The sequence below is a fragment of the Myxine glutinosa genome, chromosome 7, assembly GCF_964187855.1.
Source record: "Myxine glutinosa chromosome 7, kmMyxGlut1.1, whole genome shotgun sequence".
Lineage (NCBI taxonomy): Eukaryota > Metazoa > Chordata > Myxini > Myxiniformes > Myxinidae > Myxine > Myxine glutinosa.
Genome location: NC_136267.1, coordinates 14208563 through 14222984, shown reverse-complemented (window position 1 = coordinate 14222984; position 14422 = coordinate 14208563). Strand labels below are relative to the sequence as shown.

Genomic DNA, 14422 nt, shown 5'->3' with positions numbered 1-14422 from the left:
TCTCATTTGGCCAATATCTCAGGCACCTTTTGAGCTCGGAAGCTAATATTTGGACATGAGTGACCAAGTGATGTGGCTCTCAAGGATATTTTTGATTTATTGATTAATCAATTAATCGATTAATTATTTAATTATTCGATTAATTACAAAAAAAACAAAAAAAAAACAGTTACAGATCCTGATGAAATGGTGGTAGTTTATGTGTTCTCTGACCAAATTGTTTAATAATTTAATTTTTTCAGGATTATTATTTATTTATTTTCATTATTAATCATTTATTTATTTTCTTTCTCATTTGGCCAATATCTCAGGCACCTTTTGAGCTGAGAAGCTAATATTTGGACATGACAGTGATCAAGTGATGTGGCTATCAACGATATTTTTGATTTATTGATTAATCATTTAATCGATTAATTATGTATTGGTGAATCAATTAATTATTTATTGATTAATCAATTAATTATTTAATTTTTTATTAATGACTTATTTAATTACATTTCTAAAAGATACATCTTCGGATGAAGCACAAGTGGTTTAGTTATGCTATTAGCCAATTGATTAAGAAAATATTTTGTGATAATCTTTTATTGATTTTAATTATACAATTAATCAATCAATTAGTGGACACCTCTCCCTCCCAAAGCAGCCTCTTTGAGCCGCACTGTGGGATATTTAATTATTTGGCATGGGGGCAGTGTACTTTGAATGTATGTGTACTTGTTTTCTTTCTTGTTTGTTGGACACCGCTCCTTTCCTACGCCATCTCCAGGCATTGCAAAACGTCATTGCCGGGCACCGAAGGGGGCTCGGCAGTGACGCACGCTGAAAGGGAGTACTCAGTTTTCACTGTTGTACACCGCACCTTTCCTATGCCATCTCCAGGCATTGCAAATCGTCATTGCTGGGCACCGAAGGGGGCTCGGCAGTGACGCACGCTGAAAGGGAGTACTCAGTTTTCACTGTTGTACACCGCTCCTTTCCTATGCCATCTCCAGGCATTGCAAATCGTCATTGCTGGGCACCGAAGGGGGCTCGGCAGTGACGCACGCTGAAAGGGAGTACTCAGTTTTCACTCTGTTTGTTTGTTTTCTTTCCTGTTTTCTTGTTTTCATGGTTGTCCGGACGATATCTCAGCCATCCTTTGAGCTAGGAAGCTTAAATTCTGGCACAGTAGTGAGCAAGTCCTTTGTCAAAAACGCTATTTTTTGTTTTTTTATTAATCAATTAATTGAGGAGTTATTTAATTATTAGCGATTAATTAAGTACTTATTTAATTAATCAAATTTCCTTTCTCTTCTGACCATCAACTCAGGCACCTTTTGAGTTAGGAAGCTGATATTTGGACATGCCAATGACCAGGTGATTTGGCTGCAAAGGCTATTTTTGATTTATTAATTAATCAATTAATCAATTAATCGATTAATTATTTGATTAATGACAAGATTTTTTTTTTTTTAAGTTACAGATTCTGATGAAATGGTGGTGGTTTATGTGTTCTCTGACCGAATTGATTAATAATTTTATTTTTTTATGATTATTATTTATTTATTTTCATTATTAATCATTTATTTATCTTCTTTCTCATTTGGCCAATATCTCAGGCACCTTTTGAGCTCAGAAGCTAATATTTGGACATGAGTGACCAAGTGATGTGGCTATCAAGGATATTTTTGATTTATTGATTCATCAATTACTAATTAATCAATTAATTATTTGGTTAATGACAATTTTTTTTTTTTTTTTTGAAGTTGCAGATTCTGATGAAATGGTGGTGGTTTATGTGTTCTCTGACCGAATTGATTAATAATTTAATTTTTTAATGATTATTATTTATTTATTTTCATTATTAATCATTTATTTATCTTCTTTCTCAGGTACCTTTTGAGCTCAGAAGCTAATATTTGGACATGAGTGACCAAGTGATATGGCTATCAAGGATATTTTTGATTTATTGATTTATCAATTAATGAATCGATTAATTATTTAATTATTCGATTAATTACTAAAAAATATTTTTTTCCCCAGTTACAGATTCTGATGAAATGGTGGTGGTTTATGTGTTCTGTGACCGATTTTTTTTTTTTTTTTTTTTTTTTTTTTTTTTTTGTGTGTATACTGAATCGAGGCTCGTGAACGAGCTAACATTTACCTCACAAACAAATCAACCAGACAAACAAAATATATCAAAAGAGGGAGCGGAAGACAAGATGGTGAGAGAAGGGGAAGCACACAAACACAACATTTGAGAGCAGGGAGATGTGTGGAAGGGAGAGGGCTTGGGGGGAGGAGGTGTAGGAAGGGGGGGGGGGGGGAGGGAGAAGTATAAAACACAAGGACGCCAAGGACTTCCAGGACAGAAGTTGGTATTTCAAAAAAGTGGAATTGGGCTGAAATTAGCGGGGGTAGAAAAGATCAAGGTTTTGGATGGGGGAAGATAAGAGATGGTGGTGAACAGCTGTTTTAAAGACCTGGAGGGTGGAGTGGGATTGAAGAGAGTGAGGGAGTTTGTTCCAGAGGCGGGAGAAAAGAGGCATGAAGGAGTGAAGGTGAGCAGAGAGTCTTGATTTTGGCAGTTTAACCATAAGAGGGTTGCAGGCAGATCTTGTGCGACCTGTAGGAATATTTGCGGGACAGAGCCCAGAGAGAGCTGGGGGGGCAAGGCCAGAGAGGAGTCGGTAGAAGACGGAAAGACCACCAACCTGCCTGCGGTGAGTGAGTGAGAGGCCCTTGGAGTTAGCTTCATCGTGGGAGATTCCAATGATTCTGAATGCTTTGGTTTCAACAGCATGAATGATTGATAATTTCATTTTTTAATGATTATTATTTATTTATTTTCATTATTAATCATTTATTTATTTTCTTTCTCATTTGGCCAATATCTCAGGCACCTTTTGAGCTGGGAAGCTAATATTTGGACATGACAGTGACCAAGTGATGTGGCTATCAAGGATATTTTTGATTTATTGATTAATCATTTAATCGATTAATTATTTATTGGTGAATCAATTATTTATTTATTTTTTTATTAATGACTTATTTAATTAAATTTCTAAAAGATACATCTTCGGATGAAGCACGAGTGGTTTAGTTATGCTATTAGCCAATTGATTAAGAAAATAATTTGTGATAATCTTTTATTGATTTTAATTATACAATTAATCGATGAATTAGCGTACACCTCTCTCTCCCAAAGCAGCCTCTATGAGCTGCACTGCGGTATTGCCGGGTGCCTGAGGCGCCCCGGCAATGCCGCGCTATAGGATATTTAATTACTTGGCATGGGGGCGGTGTACTTTGAATGTATCTGTACTTGTTTTTTTTTGGTTTTTTGGTTTTTTTTTGTATACAGAGTCGAGGCTCGTGAAAGAGCTAACATTTATCAAACAAACAAATCAAACAAACAAGCAAACAAAGTATATAAAAAGGGGAGTGGTCGACAAGATGGGGAGAGAGAAGGGGAGGAAGCACACAAACACAACATTTGAGAGCAGGGACATCGGGAGATGTTTTTGGAGGGAGAGGGCCTGGGGGGAGGCAGGATAGGTATAAAACGCAAGGACACCAAGGACTTCCAGGACAGAAGTTGGTATTTCAAAAAAGTGGAATTGGGCTGAAATTAGCGGGGGTAGAAAAGATCAAGGTTTTGGATTGGGGAAGATAAGAGATGGTGGTGAACAGCTGTTTTAAAGACCTGGAGGGAGGAGTGGGATTGGAGAGAGTGAGGGAGTTTGTTCCAGAGGCAGGAGAAAAGAGGAATGAAGGAGTGAAGGTGAGCAGAGAATCTTGATTTTGGCAGTTTAACCATAAGAGGGTTGCAGGCAGATCTTGTTCGACCAGCAGGAATATTTGGGGGACAGAGCCCAGAGAGAGCTGGGGGAGCAAGTCCGGAGAGGAGTCGGTAGAAGACGGAAAGACCACCAACCTGCCTGCGGTGATTAAGTGAAAGGCCCTCGGAGATAGCGTCATCGCGGGAGATTCCAATGATTCTGAACGCTTTGGTTTCAACAGCGTGAAGACGAGCTAGGTGTGAGGCAGAAGCACCAGCCCAGAGGGGAGAGCAGTACTCCATTGAGCTGCGGATGAAAGCCTTGTATGTGGTGAGGAGCTCAGGTGTGCCAAGGAAGGACTTCGCACGACGGAGGATGCCCAGTCGGCGACTGGCTTTGGAGGCCAGCTTGGAAATGTGGTTTTCCCAGGAAAGATCATGGCAGATAGTGAGACCCAAAAGCTTGAGTGACAGAACTTCTTGGAGAGGATTATTCAGAAAGTAAATGGGAGGGTTGTCCAGTCGGTCTTTTCGGAGAGACATCGTAAGAGTGTGAGATTTGTCAGGATTGAAAGACATGTTCCACTTGTTTGCCCAGTCTGTGATTTTGTCCAGGTCTGCAGAGAGTGAGGAGGCTGCAGACTGCCGATCTGAGGGATGAGGAATGGAGTGGCAGAGAGTGGAGTCATCAGCAAAGAGATAGAGGATTTTCAAGAGAGTCAGAGAGATCATTGATGAAGACCATCACCACAGACACTAATTGATTGATTAATTGTATAATTAAAATCAATAAAAGATTATCACAAAATATTTTCTTAATCAATCGGCTAATGGCACAACGAAACAACTGGTGCTTCATCCGAAGATGATTTTTTAAGAAATGTAATTTAATAACTCATTAATTAAAAAATTAAATAATTAATTGATTAATCAATTAATAATTAATCGATTAATCAATAAATAATTAATCGATAAAATGATTAATCAATAAATCAAAAATATCCTTGATAGCCACATCACTTGGTCACTGTCATGTCCAAATATTATCTTCCCAGCTCAAAAGGCACCTGAGATATTGGCCAAATGAGAAAGAAAATAAATAAATAATAATCATGAAAAAATTAAATTATTAATCAATTCGGTCACAGAACACATAAACCACCACCATTTCATCAGAATCTGTAACTGATTATTTTTATTTTTTTTAGTAATTAATCGAATAATTAAATAATTAATCGATTAATTGATTAATCAATTAATAAATCAAAAATAGCCTTTGCAGCCAAATCACCTGGTCATTGGCATGTCCAAATATCAGCTTCCTAACTCAAAAGGTGCCTGAGTTAATGGTCAGAAGAGAAAGGAAATTTAATGAATTAAATAAGTACTTAATTAATCGCTAATAATTAAATAACTCCTCAATTAATTGATTAATAAAAAAACAAAAAATACCGTTTTTGACAAAGGACTTGCTCACTATTGTGCCGAAATTTCAGCTTCCTAGCTCAAAGGATGGTTGAGATATCGCCCGGACAAACAAACAAACAAACAAACAAACAACCGGAGTGAAAACTGAGTACTCCCTTTCAGCGTGCGTCACTGCCGAGCCCCCTTCGGTGCCCAGCAATGACGATTTGCAATGCCTGGAGATGGCATAGGAAAGGTGCAGTGTACAACAAACAACCAGAGTGAAAACTGAGTCCTCCCTTTCAGCGTGCGTCACTGCCGAGCCCCCTTCGTCACTGCCGAGCCCCCTTCGCCACTGCCGAGCCCCCTTCGGTGCCCGGCAATGACGATTTGCAATGCCTGGAGATGGCATAGGAAAGGTGCGGTGTACAATATCCTTGATAGCCACATCACTTGGTCACTGTCATGTCCAAATATTAGCTTCCCAGCTCAAAAGGTGCCTGAGTTAATGGTCAGAAGAGAAATGAAATTTAATTAATTAAATAAGTGCTTAATTAATCGCTAATAATTAAATAACTCCTCAATTAATTGATTATTCAAAAAACAAAAAATACGGTTTTTGACAAAGGACTTGCTCTCTATTGTGCCTAAATTTCAGCTTCCTAACTCAAAGGATGGCTGAGATATCGCCCGGACAACAATCAGGAAAGCAAGAAAACAAGTACAGATACATTCAAAGTACACCGCCCCCATGCCAAATGATTAAATATCCTACAGCGCGGCATTGCCGGGGTGCCGACGGCGCCCGGCAATACCGCAGTCCAGCTCATAGAAACTGCATTTGGAGGGAGAGGTGGACACAAATTGATTGATTAATTGTATAATTAAAATCAATAAATGATTATCACAAAATATTTTCTTAATCAATTGGCTAATAGCATAACTAAACCACTAGTGCTTCATCCGAAGATGTATCTTTTAGAAATTTAATTAAATAAGTCTTTAATAAAAAATTAATTGATTAATCAATAAATAATTAATCGATTAAATGATTAATCAATAAATCAAAAATATCCTTGATAGCCACATCACTTGGTCACTGTCATGTCCAAATATTAGCTTCCCTGCTCAAAAGGTGCCTGAGATATTGGCCAAATGAGAGAAAAAAGAAAAAAAAAGATTAATAATGAAAAAATAATAATAATCATCATTAAAAAATTTTATTAATCAATTCGGTCACAGAACACATAAACCACCACCATTTCATCAGAATCTGTAACTGATTTCTTTTTCTTTTTTTAGTAATTAATCGAATAATTAAATAATTAATCGATTAATTGATTAATCAATTAATAAATCAAAAATAGCCTTTGCAGCCAAATCACCTGGTCATTGGCATGTCCAAATATCAGCTTCCTAACTCAAAAGGTGCCTGAGTTAATGGTCCTAAGAGAAAGGAAATTTGATTAATTAAATAAGTACTTAATTAATCGCTAATAATTAAATAACTCCTCAATTAATTGATTAATCAAAAAACAAAAAATACTGTTTTTGACAAAGGACTTGTTCACTATTGTGCCAGAATTTCAGCTTCCTAGCTCAAAGGATGGCTGAGATATCGCCCGGACAAACAAACAAACAAACAAGAAAGCAAGAAAACAAACAATCAGAGTGAAAACTGAGTACTCACTTTCAGCGTGCGTCACTGCCGAGCCCTAGTCAGGTTCACTATGTTTTTTCGTTCAAAATCATGGTAGATTAGCAAACCTATACATTTTTGGAAACGTTATTACATGGAAAATCTGAAAATCAATGTTTACATTTGCCAAATTCCGACCAATTCGATTCGACCAATTTGACCAATCGACCAATTCCATTCGACCAATCGCTTCGATCGACCATTCGATCAATTCGATTCGATTCGATTCATCGAATTCGATTCGATCGACCATTCGACCAATTCGATTTGCCAATCAATTTGACCGACCTTTGCTTGTGTGGAACGGACTGTGAAAACGATGCGGACTATATTGTCGGATACGACACACAGGACAGTGATGACGAACTCTAAATGGCATATTCTGTAATCGTGTATGTTTCATGCCATTGACTGCCTGTGTAGATGTGAAGTTATACCGACTGCATGTGTATATATGATTTTGCTAACTGCCTGTGTATGTTTGGTGATATGAATTATTGTGACACATTTTGATGTTATTAACTGCCTGTACAAAATGATAACATGTATTTGATTATGCAACTTATCGCGAATATAAAGACAGTATTTTGCAATTCAAAACCTTTGATTCGTGTCTTACCATTCCCCATAGCACTAATTTGATACTTTCATTGGATTCCTTGTCCCTGAAAATATAGGTTTAGTATATTTTAAAAAGTTTTTAGGGTAATTAGAGGCAGAAATGGAACAAAATATGTATTTTACAGTGGCCATTTTGAAAATCCAAAATGGCCGCCATACAGGTATCTCTCCAAATGTAAACATTGATTTTTAGTTTCCTTATGCTATAACCTTTCCAAAAATGTATAGGTTTGCTAATCTACCATGATTTGGAACGAAATATAATTTTCTGACATAGTGAACCTGACTACCCCCTTCGGTGCCCGGCAATGACGTTTTGCAATGCCTGGAGATGGCATAGGAAAGGAACGGTGTACAACGACACGGTCCTCTCATAGAGCTGCTCGTCGCAGCTAAAAAGACAGGTCTGAACATGAAGTGCCATGTTTGTAGAGACGGATTTTCCTGAAATTTAGGAAGAGACAGCATGACGGATGTACGGAGAGGCAGAGACAGGCAAATGGACAGGATGAAAATATCCCCCCATATTATTTTTTTTTTTTCAAAAAGCGTGGACTAAACATAATTGTCATGTTACAGGAAAATATAAAAGAGCTGTTCACACGTTATGTTGAAACGAGCAAAGATTATTCCATTCTTTATCCGTTACCTGTCTGTTTAAGACTTGCACCTGTTTAAGTGTTAGGACTATCCGCAGGGATAATCGAGGCAAATCAAATGTAATGAAGGACGGACGGTGCGTGTTCTCAAAGGGAATCAAAACTATTCCCTGGTGGAAGCGACATGCTCTTGACGAGCATTTAACTTAAAGGTTATTTATTTATTTATTTTTTGGCACATCTTTATATCTGATGCAAGTTTGTTGGAAAAATTAGTACAGAGCATTAAAACATTTTCAAATCTTGAATTATATTTTAACAAAGATAAAGAAACGTAAACGAGAGCGGATATACCTTTATGATTACAAGCGTAATGCGCAAACATGTCTTTTCAACACAACGACCTCCAAAAGATCTGTTTGTTTTCTTTTCAGTATTCTTGATGACGGCTTTATCAGTTGAGGATTATCAAGATGCACGAAAAGTACAGACATAATTTGATCGAAGACATGTCGGTGAATATCATCACCTTTTTAATTTAGCCATTATACCAATGTTCATTTTATCCGTGTCCATCTCAACACCAATGTGTTCTTATTGGCCCGTGAGCTTGAAAATGAGAACGTAATTAATAGCTAATGATGTAGACCTGATTTGTAGCTCACCTGGTACGAAGTTCAGGGGACCTTCTGCAATGCCGCGTTGTCAGTCCGTAAACACTTCTTCTCCGAAACCACTGATGGGATTGCAACCAAATTTGGCACAAATGATATTTGTTGTGTTTTGACCAAAGTTTTTTCATGGCATTAAAAAAAAGTCGGGGTCTAAGGGGTTTACCGGGGTCAAAGTGGATCCAGGCTTGACCTCCCAAAATAGGTATTTGTTCTTCTCAGAAACTACACACACGATTTCGATGAAATTTGACCACAACCTTCACCACCCGTGATGTACCAAGGTATGTTCACGACATTAAAAAAAAAATCTGCCCCTTCAGGGGTCTACGGGGGAGGGAGGAGTTACCCCCCAAAATAGATATTTGCTTTCTTCTCAGAAACTACACACACTATTTCGATGAAACTTGACCACAACCTTCATCACCCGTGCTGTACCGAAGTTTGTTCAAGGCATTCGAAAAATTGGGGTCTTAGGAGGTATATGGGGTTGGGGGAGGGGGTGTTGCCCCCCCAAAATAGGTATTTTTTTGTCCCCCATCGCACCGCGGAGCGAAAGGGGGACTATGGTTTTCCTCTCCGTGCGTGCATGTGGGCGTGCGTGCGTACATGCATGCGTGCGTGCGTAAGCGAAGGACCGCATTCAAATTTGGTGTGTGGGTGCAACCCACGTCAAAATCCAAGATGGCCGCCACCATGTATGTCTGACGCCATGTATGTCTGAACCTTGTGAGCGGAATATCTTGAAAAATAAGCGAAGTACCAACTTCTAATTTGGCGTGTGGGTGTATCTAGGCATAAGGAAGAACGCTATTGAAAATTGGGTGGCCACGTCAAAATCCACGATGGCCGCCGCCATGTATGTCTGAACCTTGTGAGCGGAATATCTTGAAAAATAAGCGAAGTACCAACTTCTAATCTGGTGTGTGGGTGTATCTACACATAAGGAAGAACGCTATTGAAAATTGGGTCGCCACATCAAAATTCAAGATGGCCGCCGCCATGTATGTCTGAACCTTGTGAGCGGAATATCTTTAAAAATAAGCGAAGTACCAACTTCTAATCTGGTGTGTGGGTGTATCTACACATAAGGAAGAACGCTATTGAAAATTGGGTCGCCACGTCAAAATCCAAGATGGCCGCCTTGCATCTTCCACTTTGTCAACTCGCATCACTTCAACGACGGGGGACCTCGGCGTAACACTTGTTCTTTGTTTGTTTAAAGTCTTATGATTATGTTGGTATGATTCTCCATGCTGCTCTGTCTTCTAGCAACCATTGAAATTGGTTTAAAATACCCTTAGTCGGTGCAGTATGCTGTTTATTCTCCCAGGGGTATTGCCCCGATGTTTATTATCCCCACGCTTTTTGAAAAAAAACATAAAAAACAGGGGGATATTGTAATCGGCCCTGCCTGTCTGCCTGTCCATCACGCTATCTCTACCTTGGACATGCTGCTTCTACCCACGCAACAAAGCAAGGAGGCACTCAATGTCAAACATGAGATAAAGTCCGTCTCTCTGGACATATCTCGTGCTTTTGATACAGTCTGGCATCTTGCCTTGCTCTCCAAACTCTCTGCCCATGGCATGCAAGGTCAACTTCACTCCTGACTTCCTCTACTCTCGTGGCCAACATGTCGCTCTCAATGGAATCCTTTCATCTCCTCTGCTTGCCAAGGCTGGAGTGCCCCAAGGCAGTGTTCTGGGCCCAGTCCTATTCCTGATCTTCATCAATGATCTCTGTGACTCTCTGTAAAATCGTCTTTATCTATTTGCTGATAACCCAACCCTCTGCCGTGACATCCCTCATCCTTCAGACAGGCAGGCTGCAGCCTCTTTCTTCTATTCAGACCTTGCCAAAATCACAAGATGGTCTTACACCTGAAATACACCTTTCCATCCTAACAAATCTCACACTCTAACACTCTCCCTGAGAGAACCGTCTGGCAAGCCCTCCTATCTACTTTCTTCACAATCCTCTTGAGGACGTTCAGTCATTCAAACCCCCTTAGTCTCACTATCAGGCATGATCTTTCTTGGGCAAACCACATATTAAAGTTGGCCTCCAAAGCCAGCCGCCAACTGAGCGAGCATCCTCCGTCATACAACGTCCTTCCTTGGCACACCTGAACTCCTATCTTCCGACAAGGCTTTCAACTGCAGCTTTATGGAGTGCTGCTCTCCTCTCTGAGCTGGCTCGCCATTCTCACATTTTGCTCAGCTTGACGCCGGGGAAACCAAGGCCTTCAATATTATTGGAATCTCCCGTGATTAAGCAGTCCTATTGGTCTATCACTTCGCCATCACAGACAGGTTGGTGGTCTCTCTGTCTTCTACCACATCCTTTCTGATCTTGCTCCCTCTGCTCTTTCTGTGCTTTGTCTCCCTGCCCCCATTTTTTTTTTAAATGAAACTTTGTTTTTAAATAAAACTTTGTTTTTAAATGAAACTTTGTGTATGCAATCAACATTGGGGTACGTATGAAAGATGTAACAATTTTTGGATTTGACCATCGATCCATCATGTCCCAGGGGGTGGGGACTTTGGGTGTCAGGGGTCAAAATAGAAGATTTTTAAAACTCAACATCTGATATTGGGTCATTCTTGGTGGAATGTTTTTCTGTCTTCAAACTGCTTTAGGTGGGAAGCATGGGGATTTGCGATGGCAAGTCATCGACTTTGCTCTAGTTATCCCCGTGCTTTTTGGGGGACAAAATGGGATATTGTAATTGGCTACTACTGTCTGTCCATCACACTGTCTTCCAAAACGGTTGGGCAGAAATTGACTAAACTTGGTATTATTATTATTATTATTATTATTATTACTATGACTAGTATTAATAGTATTATACAGCACTGAGTTTAGCTTTGGATGCCGATTTAAAACGAACATAGGTCGCACACACTGGCCTCTTGTGGTAAAACAAGGTAAGAACACCATCCAAAGCAACTTGTTGCTTGCCAGTAGATAGCCAGCCCAGGATACTCTGGACACCATTAGCTGACAATTTGGAAAGTAAGGCCAGGTGCCAAATAATCGACTGCATGTAAGATGTCCAGTGATACATCCCTACCCTTTTGCTAAAGACTGTGGAAATCCATCCATTGCTAAGATAAATACAGCAACTTGTGGGAGGGATGGAGGAGTGATGGAGCAGAGGGAGCATTGTTGGAGAATAGACAGTAGAAAACAGAGAGAACACCAACACTGCAACAGACCTTGTGCTTTGACCTCATCACAGGAGATTCAAATACAGTTGAGAACTTTAGATTCCATAGACTCCAAGAGAGTCTGATGTGATGCTGGAGTGCCAGCCCATCGTGGAGAGCAATACTCCATTGAGATTCTGACATAGGCCTTGTAGACTGTGAGTAGTTCTGATTTTCCAAGGAAGGACTTGGATCGAGAGAGGTTGCCGAGTCAGCGGTTGGCTTTTAAGGCCAGCTTTGCTTTGTGGTCAGCCCACAAAAAGTCATGGCTGATGGTGAGACAAAGAAATTCAATATACAGCTTCCAGTGGATGACCAAGGAAGTAGTTTGTGTATGATCTCTGTAGGTGGGTTCATTTGACGATCCTTCCAGAGCGATAGGATGACACTGAAAGATTTTTTCCAGGATTGAAGGACATTTTCCATTTGTCAAACCAGAGTCTAATAATTTCCAGATCGGCGGAGAGAGGGGCAGCTCTTTTCTACCTAGCAGAGGGATGGGTTCCTGTATGACACAATGTGGAATCATCCACAAAAATGAAGAGAGGGTTTTCCAGATCATCGGAAAGGTCATTTATATAGATGAGGAAGAGGACTAGTCCCAATACACTACCTTGAGGAACTCTAGCCTCCACCAGGAGAAAGGAGGAGAGGGTTCCATTCCATTGTTGGCAACATTTTATTGTGACTTTACATCATGCAGGTGGGCGGTCTTCAGTTAATGATGTGGAAAATAACAGAGAAGAATAGACAGAGCAGATGAGAACAAGTCTTGAATATTAAAGGGCTGATACAGTCACGTCCATATGCAGTGGAGTAATTGAGAGTGGTGAGTGCTTTCTCCACTTTTATAGTGAGGAAGCTTGCATGCTGGAGAGAGTTTTCAGGTGAAGTAGAATGGGTACAGGAAGAGATGCATGAGAGACATGACCTTTTCTGCAAAGACTATTCAGACAATCAGCCTTAGCATGAGCAGTGTCCATCGTGACCTCATCCTTTTGGAGTGAGGGAATAGAGCAGGTTCTTGTAACCAAAACAGACTTTGCATTGTGGATGGTGAGACGCATGTAAATTCAGACCTTTTGCATGTCTGAAGACAAATGCAATGGTTGTGAGCTTTACAGAGAGACGGCCACGTACTTGTCAGTGGGGTTGGCATTCTTCGAGTAAAACGCATGCTGCTTTGTGGAAAACTAGAAGATAACGCGGTTCCACCGGGCTGTTGTCAGGGAAATAGTTTCCAATAGATCAGCATCACCTGATCTTCCGTTCACCTGCCTGATCAGGCACAGTGCCTTCAGAAAGTATTCACACCCCTTAATTTTTTCAAATTTTGTTGTGTTACAGCCTGAATTTAAAATGGATTAAATTGAGATTTGTTTTGTCACTGATCTACACATAATATTACATAATGGTAAAGTGGAATATTTTTTTTAGAATTTTTTACAGGTTAATTAAAACTGAAAAGCTGAAATGTCGTGAGTCAATAAGTATTCACGCCTTTGCTATGACACTCCAAATTAAGCTCAGGTGCATCCAATTTACTTTGATCATCCATGAGATGTCTCTACAACTTGATTGGAGTCCACCTCTAGCCAATTCAATTGATTGAAGATGATTTATAAAGAAACACACCTTTCTATATTAGGTACCACAGTTGACGGTGCATGTCAGAGCAGAAACTCTACCATTAATTAAAAGGAACTATCTGTAGAACTCTGCGATAGAATTGTGAGGAGGCATAGATCTGGGGAAGGGTATTTTATTTCTTTTTTGTATACAAGATCGAGGCTCGTGGAAGAGCTAGCACATTAAACACAAAAAACATAAACGGACACATAAAACATATAATAAAGGGAGTGGGAGACAAGATGGGGAGAGAGAGGGAAGCACACAAGCACAACAGCAGAGAACAGGGACATCGGGAGATCTGTGGAAGAGAGCGGGCTGAGGAGGAGGGAGGGGCACATGGTATAAAGCAAATGAACACTTTTAGGAATTTCAGGAAAGAAGTCGGAGATTGAAAGAGGTGGATTTGGGGTGTATTCATGGGGGTAGAAAAGATCAAGGTTTTGGATGATGGTGAACAGCTGTTTTAAATACCTGGAGGGAGGAGTGGGATTGAAGAGAGTGAGGGAGTTTGTTCCAGAGGTGGGAGTAAAGAGGAATGAAAGAGTGAAGGTGAGCAGAGAGACTGGATTTTGGCAGTTTGACCATAAGAGGGTTGCTGGCAGTTCTTGTGTGTCCTGTAGGAATATTTGGGGGGACAGAGCACAGACAGAGCAGGAGGAGCAAGGCCGGAGAGGAGTCGGTAGAAGACAGAAAGACCACCAACCTGCCTGCGGTGAGAGAGTGAAAATCCCTTCGAATCGGCTTCATCATGGGAGATTCCAATGATTCTGAATTTTTTTATAAAATGGCTTCCACACATGAAGATCTATCATCTC

General features: G+C 39.9%; 2 protein-coding genes across 6 annotated transcripts in view; both read left to right on the top strand.

Annotated features, from left to right (window-relative positions):
* LOC144892894 (uncharacterized) overlaps positions 1-14422 on the top strand; it is a 64532-nt gene that overhangs the window by 10917 nt on the left and 39193 nt on the right. The gene's annotated exons all lie outside the window — the stretch shown is intronic.
* The window catches only part of LOC137430999 (rho guanine nucleotide exchange factor 11), a 216697-nt gene that overhangs the window by 176481 nt on the left and 25794 nt on the right, over positions 1-14422 (top strand). The window contains exon 36 of one of the 5 annotated variants that reach the window (XR_013624014.1): positions 14228-14319. The exons of the other annotated variants lie outside the window; for them this stretch is intronic. The gene's annotated coding sequence lies outside the window, so the exon portion shown is untranslated. The remainder of the gene's footprint in view (positions 1-14227; positions 14320-14422) is intronic. 5 annotated transcript variants of the gene reach the window in all.